Source organism: Solanum lycopersicum, chromosome 2, assembly GCF_036512215.1.
Source record: "Solanum lycopersicum chromosome 2, SLM_r2.1".
NCBI lineage: Eukaryota > Viridiplantae > Streptophyta > Magnoliopsida > Solanales > Solanaceae > Solanum > Solanum lycopersicum.
The window spans coordinates 51,525,239-51,534,388 of record NC_090801.1 but is presented as its reverse complement, the minus strand read 5'-3'; positions in this window follow the sequence as shown (position 1 = coordinate 51,534,388).

Here is a 9,150-nt window from a genome sequence, read left to right as displayed (position 1 = left end):
ACTCTACTGCCTAAATTAACCTACCAAAATAATTTATGGGATACATTTCAAATTTTAAAATTATTTTAAAAATTTGATATATTATATAGGCACAATACATATATTAAATCATACTTTAAATTTTAACTTTGACCTCAAATTTGTATAGTGCATAAATAGACACTTTAACTATCCTATCTTTCAATAAATAAACACGCGATTTTTGGAGCCAAAATGCGTGAAATGCAAACACTTCCACGTGTATTAGTGAGCCAATCAGTGGCTGCCAATTGATTAAACATTTTACATGTCTTTTTTTAAAAAAACATATCTTACACGTCATTTTGAAACTAAAAAAAATTAAAATTAGTTTTTTTTAATTAATATAAAAGAGATTCATTAAGGGTAGAATTGTCATTTCAACATTTTTTTCCTTTATGGGGCTCGAAAATTACCCCTCACTCGCGTAGAATGCGTGCATTTCACGCATTTTGCCAGGTAAAAATCGCGTGTTTTTATTGAAAGATGAGATAGTTAAAGTGTCTATTTGTGCACTATGAAAGTTTGAGGTCAAAGTTAAAATTTGAAACCAAGTTTAAGGTCCAATATATGTATTATGCCTATTATATATAGTGATGATAAAAAATTAATAATTTAATAATAGTTATTATATTAAAAAATAATTAAGTCTGAGTAAGAATTAAGCTATGTTGCATTTTAAACTCATTTATAGCTAAATAACTTTTGACTTGAACTAATAGCTCATTTATTTATTAACTTAATTAATTTAAATTTATCGAAATTTAATTTAATCGGTCAATTTGATACCTGTACTCCCACCACACGTAGGTGCAAACTGATTATCAAACGCAAAGTACATAATTCGTATAGTTCTATAGGAAACCACTTTACTTTTAAAAGTTTACTTAGACAATTATTACACTGAAAAGATTATTGATGATAGCGTGAGATTTCTTTTTCTCTTTTGGTTCCAAAAATAATACAATCTCAGATATGCTAAACAAATCCCAAGTTGACACGATGAAAAATGGTAACATATTTAATATATATTACTAGCTAAATGATTAGTTATTGCCACATTTTCCTTTGTTTTGTCTCTCCTTTTCCCAACTTGCCACCCTTTGCTTACGTTTGTAAAATGTAACACTACAACTCAAAATTTAGAAGAGTACAAGCAAAGATGGGAATAACTTCTTGGAGAAGTGGAAGTAAAGTGGGTGATTGAAGATCTCTTTAAAGCATGATATTGATATACTGAAGCTTTTGAAATCGAAATAAATTTAAGAATGACTCGCAAAATCTGAGTAATCTTCTGAACTGGTAAATATTTTCTTTATATTATCGATTAACGCATTAAAAAATAACGAGTAATAAACATAAGGAGTTAATGATTGAGGAGTACCTGTCAAGGCATGGATTCAGTTAATTGTTGGGGGACAAATTAAAAGAAAACAAGTGATCTGCTTTTGTTGCCCCTCACAATAATGGGACTTCACATGCTAAAGTCTACACAGTTATCTACTAATTTATTTCGCCAGATCACCATTACTCTTTATGCTTTCACTTCACGTTTACACATCTTTTGGAAGAAAATGCTACCACTAATTTTATTTTATTTTTTTATAATTAAAAGGAGAATTTAAAATTTTTAGAATATGTGTGATAAAGAGAGAGAAAAAATATGTTAATTAATGAAAATTAATCCTTAATTCTTTTGGTAAACAATTTAATCTTCAATTAAATTTATCATTTATCCTTATTATAGCATGAGTATTTAAATTTCTAGTTTTACGAAGAAATTACGAGTTTATGTGCCCATTTTTAAGCTATAATTATAATTGATGGGCCAAAAAGTAAATTTAACAAGAGTACTCGTGAAAAACATAAACCGAAAGTAGTGCAAATTTAAACTCGTGAATTGTGATACTTCCGTAATTTTTTTTAAAAAAGAATAATATTAATATACTTTGCTTCTAAACCTTAAAAGAGTCGATAATTTGAGTAAAAGACACTTTAAATGGTTAAATTTATGAATTATATTACTTGAAGGACTAGCCTCACCTTTAGGCCTTCTTTTTATTTAAAATCATGTACACAATATAAGGGACTAGACTTTTAATTAGTTTAATATGTCACCTCTACTACCAGAGGAACAAATTACTCATACTGAAAGCTAGAGTTGTGAGCTTCTAAGTAAACATGAATTATGTTATACACTATAATAAAAGAAATATTTAGTAGTAATAAAAAAAAATAGCATCAATATTGCTTCCGTAACAATATTCAATAATATTATTACATTCAGAGTCAGTAAAATTTTTAACAATATTTATATAAAATATTGAATTGATTATAAATATTTTATTTTTCTTGTTACTAAATAAATATAACGATAATTATATCATTGCGGTAAAATTGATTATTTGTTGCAGAGATACTTCTGTTTGAAGCAAAGAGAAGGTTTATCACTATTTACTAAGATTTCGTTTTTTGAAGAACTGACATTAGAAATTTGAGAAATTAGTGCATGTGCTTGGATTTTAGAATTATTCAATTATTTATGTTAAAGAATGACAAAAGTCCCACATCGGTGATTAATAAGATGGGTGGACTCCTTATAAGGCTTAGGCAATCCTCCTCCCTTTGAGCTAGCTTTTGGGGTGTGAGTTAGGCCTAAGACCTAAATTTTACAATTTAAAATGTTTTTCTAAAGCAAAAGGCTACATTGGACTGCAATTTTTTTTATACACTAGTTTAAGTTTGTTTTTAATTTTTGAAAGCAAAATTTTGTAATTGATTTAGTTTTCTAACCAGTAACTGTTACAGTTTTTATCAACTAGAAAATAGCTTTCCCACATTTTGAAACCAGATATAGCCTTTTAGTATAAAAAAATGTGCATCTTTGCTTTCAACTTTTGCCCACATAGCTATAAAATTATAAACATATGTAACAATCAGAACTAAGTGTGCGAGTTCATGAATTCGGATAAATTTGTAGATTTTGTATTTAAATTTAAAAATTATATAGATACGTATATTAATCTGTGAGTGCTCACCATCCGTAGAGACTAAATCAATGAGATTATAGCTAATATAGCAAGAGGCTAATTTCGTCTACCTCCTTAATTAATCTTGAATTCAACCTTCTATGGTTTAGTTGATAAATTCTTACTTTTTAAATATTTATTTAGGTAGTTTAAATTAAAATAAAAATCTTAATCTTTAGAACTTATAAAATTGTTCCAACTTATTTTCTTAGTGAATTGAATAATTAAAGATATCTTAGTTTTATGCGATACTCAAAATTAAATTATATTTATAGGTGTCACTTATCTTTTTTAGTTAAATATGGCACAATAAGAACCACAGAATTAATTAATGGGACTTTCTATTATGTAAATAATTTCAAATAATTAATTTAAATTATTTTTACTCTAATAAATTACAAATCATTCTACTAGAAAGTCGTAATTGCACTCCTCTATTTATACTTCAAAATTTCATATTAAACACTTATGCAAATTAAAAGAACTAGAAAGAGTAATAATAAAAATCTAGACAAATTGGTTAAGTTGAGTTGAGTTGAGTTTTTGGTTAACTTCAAACGAACTTAACTCCTACCTCAGGATGAGTTAGGTGTACTTCCAGGTATGGTTGGAAATCTCTTGGAATAATTTTTTCAACGCCGTCAAGTTTGCGTGATTTCGAGTTCTTACGAGTGAGATATGCCCTTTGAAAGTTGGGATATTTAAACAAGAAATGTCCAATCCAAATTTTTAAAGGGTTTTTTAGTCTTTTCCATACCCTATTATTTTAAGTCTTTTTTGGTGAATTAATTAAGCATCAAAACTAAGTTGATTCAGTTTAGACAATTGGAACTTTATGCTAGGATTTTCGGAGAAAGAACACAAGAGGAGAAAAGACAAAGTTCATCGTTTTTGAAGATTTAGCTTGTGGATTTCGACAAGGTTTGATCGCTAAAGATGTATGTAGTCTTTCATAGTGTTGGCTTCATTCACTCATGCACCAATCACGTTTATTTTAGTGAAGTTTGTTCTATCAAGTTGAAAGTTTATGAATCTTGAATGTTGTTCTTGAAATTGACTTTCGTTCTTGAGTTAGGTTGAGATTGAGGAGATCCTTGAAGTTAAAATGTTGTTTCCTTGATTTGTTTGAGTTAGATTCGTGTGTATATGTACTGGGCATCTAAATTTAAAAAGAACTTGAGAAAAATAGTCGAGTTTAGGGTAAATAGGGATGGAAAACGAAGAAGAAAAAATCCGGGCAAGGAACAGGTAGCAGGTCCGCGTGTTCCTCAGATTTCACTAAATTGTTTTCGTAGAGCGGAGTGGTCACAGACCATTATGCCTCAAAAGTTATTTTTGCGACCAAAACTTAATACACATCCGTGTCGCGGACTAGTGTTTCAACAGTGATTTCTTGATCGTTTCTCATGATTAAATTATCTTAAATCAATTCTATACATCGTGAGATCTTTCCTATCACAAAGCACAATCCTTGAATCCATAATTCAATTCAAGGAATGTTAAGTTAAGAGTCAAGTTAAGAGAAGTTCATAAAATTTTCAAAAGTCTTTTAAAAATATTTTAATTTTGTTTTAAGACTTAAGTTTTGAGTTCAGTAAAGAGTATAGTCGAAGTTCATTTCTTCAAAAGTATATTGGAATCATTTATTCCCGAAGAGTTTAAAATGTTTTCACATTTAAACAAGTAAGGGAACTTTGATTACAAAAAAAAGCCTTTAAGCTAGTTTTTTTTTTTTTACAGTAAAGAGTCGTTGAGCTAGTTTTACAGTAAAGAGTCTTTGAGCTAGTTTTTTTCAGTATAGAGTAAATGCTTTCAAAATTAAACAAGAGAGGAAACTGAGATTCCCAAGATAGACTTTGAGTTAAGTTTTGAGCAATTATCTCAAACCACAGAAAGAAATTGTGTTTTTAAACATAAAGAGCTAGTATATTTTGAAAGTAGTATTGAACACCGATATGGGGGAGATTAGAAAACTCCGAACCTCCATAAACCATGTAGCCTCCATGGGTATAAAAGGATCATACTTTTTAGATGATTCCTTTAGTGCTTCTTAGCATAGACTAGTGGATCCACATAGTAGTTCAATATTTATACTCATGGCAAGATATAGGATAACCCTGGCAGTGTGAGACAAAACGTTATATCATCATGATAGCTCTTAAGTGACGGTTGTCAGTTAAAGAAACTCTCACAACAGTATTTTATTTTTTTATATACCAGCAGAATTATTTGTATTTTTATATTAGAAACAGAGTTCATATTGTAGCTTTGCCTATCTATAGAGTTATATTAGTATGTATAAATACATAGAGTTTAAAATCATATTTTAAAACTTTTATTTATACTGCATTTATTTACATTACTTTATATTAAAATCAGTTCAGTTATGTTGAGTTGAGTTGAGCAAAGTTAGTGTTTGTCTTATATTCTTTTCAAGCTTAAGTTATGTTTAGCATTCCAACTCGCAGACTCGTACATTCAATGTACTGATGCCAATTTGCCTGTATTGTCTTATGATGCAGACGCACGTAACTAGGATCAATATACAGCGCATCGTTGATCGAGTGAGCAGTACAAAGTATATTGGTGAGCCTCTTTGCATTTATGAGGACTCCTTTTTTGTTGCTTTTCATTTTATTTTCCGTCCATTATGATGTTGTGGGGATTGTACCAGCATCCATCTTAGTTGTTTTGGAGGCTTCATAGACAATCATATAGTTAGTTATGAGTTTTTTAACTTTGTATTTAAGATGTTTTGTTATGATACTTGAGTAGCCATTTTGGATAGTTTGAATGCTTTATTTAAAGACATTCTAAGATTTTTCATAAGTTCTTTATTTGAGTTTATCTCTAAAGTTTAAGTCTTACTCTGAATAAGTTAGTCAGGTCAAGGCTTCGCTTGGGACAAACAACGGTCTTCGAGTGTCAGTCCTGCACAGGGTGTAGGGTCAGAGCGTGACACTTATCAATAAATTAAATTATTGACGAATATAATTCAATGATGAAATTTACTTTAAAGCACTGATTAACTTATTTCAAGTGTCGGATTCACTTGCAAAGTTGGACATGATGAAAAGTTATAAGCTTCTCAAAAAGGCATATCATCAATCTCTATATCGAGACATGAATTTCATCAACTAACTTAATTATTATTTCATTAATATATATTATCATCGTACAATCTATCAGGCATATTGACCTATCTCCAAATATCACCTTTTAATGGATCAAAACAATAATTAATACATGCAAATCTTAATAGTTATATTAATATAAAAAATATAAGTATATTTAATAGTTTAGAGAATATGATTTTGTTCGTCGCTCTAAAGTTGGTAAAACCTACTTTCAGCTTAGTATTTTATTTCTTGGAAGTGTTTGGCAAATATAAAATAACTCGAAATAAGTTAGAAAGTGTTTAACAAAAAATAGCTTAAATTAAGTTAAAAATAAAAAATAGTCCTCTTCCTACTTTTTATGTTTGATTTAAAAGTTACTTTTTATGTCAATCCAAACGAACTTTTAAACTATTATCCTTAATTAATGGTAAAATAACTAGTCTAAGAGATGTTTTGACGGGAATTGGTTAGCATGTTTGGGAAGATGTCCAAATATTGCTATTTTTTTATTTGCGAAGTTCATTTGATAAATATAATCTTTACTTTAAAAAAATAATCAATGTTGGATAATTTATCTATTAATTAAGGGGAATTTTCACATATAGCCACTTAAAAATAGCTCAATTATTCTCCAAAATTATAATTTGATGATTACAATTCGTAGTTACATGTTATATGGTGGAGAGAGACGAGAGAGACTGGAAGAGAGAGGAGAGAGGCGAGAGAGAGAAGAAAAGAGTGGGAGAAAGGTGAATTGTATATGTATATTGGTTAGATAATTGTATTATACATATGTATTTGTGCATATGGCAAGAGAGATTGGCAGAGGGAGTAGAGAGACGAGCGAGATCGAGAGAGGGAGGAGAGAGGCGAGAGAAAGAAGGCAGAGAGTGGGAGAGAGGTGAATTGTATATGTATATAATTGTATATTATACATATGCATTTATATTTTTGACAAGCAAGATTAGGAGAGGGAGGAGAGAGGCAAGTGAGACTGAGAGAGTCGAGCGAGAGAGGACAGAGAGTGGAGAGATTTGAATTGTATGTGTATATAGGTTAAATAATTGTATATTATACATATGTATGTATATCTTGGCGAATTCTACATATACAAACGTGACTAATTATACAAACTCAAAGTTAGCCCACATAATTAATGTACAATGTTTATTCGCGAGTGCTAATTATAACAAACTATAGCTATGATGAGTAATTAAATAGTATAAATTTGCTTAGCCGCGTAATTTTTTCATTAATTAATTAGAAATGAATAGTTAAACCTGATTTCCTCACTCATTTTAATTTCGAACAATCCAAACTAAACTCTAAGAGAAATAAAATATTTCAGTTATGATAATTTAAAAAACCATATGTTACAAATGATAGTATTAAATACATTCTCAAGTCTTTTGAATATAAAAAGATTATACTTTTATTATATAACGACATAGTATTAGTAATGTATTAAAGATATTTCTTTTCATCCTATCAAGCTTTTGTTTTAATATCTCTAATTATAATTATTAGTGAAAACTTACAAGATTAAAACTGAAAATCAAAATGAAGAAAATAAATCTCTTCAAGGCTGAGACGTAAATATATTGCTCTCTTTAAAGAGATTCAAGCACATTGCTGCAAATATGTTTCACCGGTGCAGCAGTAGTCTTTGACTTGTTCCCTTCATGATATAAAGTCTTCACAAAATAAGAATTCTTTTTTTTTACTAACTCTTTCACTCTATATTTTCTCTTGTATGTTGTGTGTACAAATTAAAGAAAGACCACTACTATTTATATTATAAGAAATTTTTCTAACAATAAATAAGAAGATAGAATAATAAATAATGAGAATAAATGGTCTTAGGAGTTACATAGACATAATAAAGGAATAAAGAATAAGATACTGGAGATCGAATATAGAGAAGTAATGATCATCTATGACCATTACAGGTTCTGCCAAAACCACTAAGTGGTCAACAACATTCACTATATTTATTCACCAATAAGAATGGCAATTAAGATAATTCTAACGGATTAAAAAGAAGTTATAACTTCTTACATGAGTTAATCAAAAGAAGGAAAAACATTTTTTTTAACATAATTAAAATATTAAAACGCTTACAGAATCTCATTGAACCAACAATAATTAATTTTAAAGTTTCATCAACAGATTTCTTGTAACCACTTGAAAAATACTTCTATGCACGGATGTTCATGGTTTAGATAAAAATCTATTTAAATCAAAAAATTAAATTAAATTAATAAAAAAATTGATTTAATTTGAATTTTGGTATGGTTTGATTTTAGATTGTTAAGAATTGATAATATTTGGTTTGGTTATGATTTTGTTAAAAAAAATCCGAAGAAATAACTAAACCGAAACAACAAGTTATATACGTAAATTTTATTATTATACATACATAATATATATATTCATAAACAATTTTAAAGTTTTTATATATGTTTCATCAAAATTTATTTATAATTTTCTTATGAAAAGAAAATATCCAAGGTGAGAACATTTTTCTTATTAGTTTCATGTCTATCAGAATTTTTTGTGGGACTGAAAATGTCATGTCTCTTCCTTCTAATGCCAAAATAGTGAATTTTGAAGTTTTATTAAGTAAATTCAATGATTGAGAGTTCTGTAATGATATTTGTTCTAACAATTTTTTCGTTTAAATGGATTGTTTGTCACTTTTTCACGTTTTGAATGAATTGTTTCTTTTATTTTTAATTCTGGTTAATAACCGAATCAAAGCAAACTAAAATCGAAAATAACCAAACCGATGAATGTACATTATATTTAATTTGATTTGGCTTGATAACTTTAAAACCGATTAAATTAATTTGGTTTTAATTTTAACCAATCCGCAAATACCGCTATTTATATTTATTTTAAAGTTACAATACATATTTTGAAAATTTTATTATTTCCATACATAGTCATGGCATTAGGAATATAGTGATTTTTTCTTTCAAATT